This window comes from Gavialis gangeticus, unplaced genomic scaffold (assembly GCF_001723915.1).
Source record: "Gavialis gangeticus isolate Ggan-Ray unplaced genomic scaffold, GavGan_comp1, whole genome shotgun sequence".
NCBI classification, from domain to species: Eukaryota; Metazoa; Chordata; order Crocodylia; family Gavialidae; genus Gavialis; species Gavialis gangeticus.
In genome coordinates this window covers 48,489,910-48,491,849 of record NW_017729030.1, presented here as the reverse complement: position 1 = coordinate 48,491,849, position 1,940 = coordinate 48,489,910, and the positions used below count along the sequence as shown (strand labels likewise).

Below are 1,940 nucleotides of genomic sequence, written 5' to 3'. Positions count from 1 at the left end.
ATATATAGCAAAGGTAGGTAAGAAATTAAAAAACAAAGTCTAATTAACCGAGCCTAATATTTTAGGAGGCATTTAAAGTAGAGACACATACTAGTTCTTCCCCACAAGTAGTATGTTATACCAACATAATCTTAAATTTATCCTAGAGCTGTTTGGAATTACTTGGGAATAAATGTACCTCTGTAGAAATGAGGAATAAATGTATCTCTGTAGAAATGAGGGTTAGTTTGCAAACAGTAGTTTTTGAATAATTGATTTGTAACTTATTTCAGCCAACTCTAGGCAAGAACTCTGTTGATTCAAGTGGGCTAAGAACTAACTGTTGTATATGCAGTGTTTTGCATGTCCAAACAAAACATGACCAAAGTTTAAAAGCATAGAACTTTTATATAGCAAAACAATCATTGGTTCACCTTGCCTGGGCAAGATTGTTTCCTACAGGACAGGGTATGCTCTGTCATGAACACTAATAATGCCAGAAAATTGAAGTATTGGCTATAGAATACATACAAAAGGGTTTCATTTATTAAAATTACAATGAATATTCCAATTCCTTTTCCAGTTCCTTCTCTAAAATTATTCCATTCATGTCTCATGATTCACATGTCTCAGATCTGATTAAATAAATTTTGGAATTTAAAGCAGAAAAGGATGTGATCATGCATAGGATTAAAGGCCCCATTGAAGTCAGCAGCTGTTACATTTTCAGTGCTAAGCATGCATGCTGAACAGAATGGCCAATCTAAAAACTACACAGGCAGCCTATCTTAGTTAGAACACTTAGACACTCATAGTGTATGAATGTGCAGCACTGCTGTTTTAACAGTCCTGTATGGTACAAGATTTGGAAAGATCCAATTCCAGAGTAAAATACAGAATAAAAAAGATGTATCTGATATACCATATGCATATTCTAAATAAAGTTTTGAGCTTAATACTAAATGGTAGAGCACTTTAAAGTGAAAGTATTCAACAGTTATTTTTTTCCTGTTGCTATTTCTGGATATAACTTTCTTCTGCAATCCCATGTCCTGTTTAGTTTCTCCAGTTGGAAAAGAGAGAAAATAACATTGACACAGAGATGATGGAGCTAAGCAACAGACTTTGGTGTTGGATCCAGAATTAAGCAGCATTCAGATTTGAGGTTTTGGTGTAGTGCCTCATTGTGGAAAGGGCTGGCTGCAAAATTAGTATCCAGATTAAAACTTGCTGTTAGTTTGGATGTTGTTTGATTTAGACAGGTTTACTAAGCAAGAGATAAAAGTACAAGGAATACAAGGATTGTTACAAAGAGAAGCTTCACAAGTAAATGGCGAAGCTTAAAGCACTTGCCTAAGGTGGAAATGTTTTTCTTTCCTTGATTCTTCTGTTAAAATGAATTTTCTTTGCTTATGCTGAGCAGAAAGGGAAAAAACTAGGTGTTTATATCTCGCTTCCATTAGGTAGGACCTGAAAAAAAATGAAGCGATCCCTGCCCTTCGTGAGCTTCTGGAAGAAAGATAATTTCCCCCTTTCATGGGCTTAGCTGGTTTTCAGGAGGGCATGTCTAGTGATTTGTTGCAGCTGGGCATGATTTTTGACATGTATTGCCTTTCTCTGCATAATGACCCTTTCTCCAAATTTTGAAAAAGAAGGAGGAGAGCACCCTGAAACAGAAGAGGGTCACCAAATATATGAGACCGCACAATCTTGCTGCACCTGGAACTGAAAAAAATGCAAGGTACAGCCTCACTTGTTTTTATAGTTGTCTGTGTCAGAAGAAGATGCATAGGGAAGCTGATAAGCCACTAGGGGTGCAGACAGAAGTTATGTTTGTCACATGTTTAGCCCCTGAAAGTGCTGTAAAGCTGTGCTGTGCATGTGCTGCAGAGTATGGGTGTGCGAAATGAGCCATATTCAGTTTGGATTTGGATTCAGCCCGGGTCAGCGACGGTTATTCG

At 37.2% G+C, this 1,940-nt stretch overlaps 1 long non-coding RNA gene across 2 annotated transcripts in view; it reads left to right on the top strand.

Moving 5' to 3' along the window:
- The window catches only part of LOC109301200, a 21,018-nt gene that overhangs the window by 7,909 nt on the left and 11,169 nt on the right, over positions 1 to 1,940 (top strand). The window contains exon 2 of one of the 2 annotated variants that reach the window (XR_002098468.1): positions 1,635 to 1,720. This is a non-coding gene — a long non-coding RNA (uncharacterized LOC109301200). Of the gene's footprint in view, positions 1 to 200; positions 1,721 to 1,940 lie in introns of those variants that run through there. The other variant, XR_002098467.1, reaches the window with a different exon arrangement.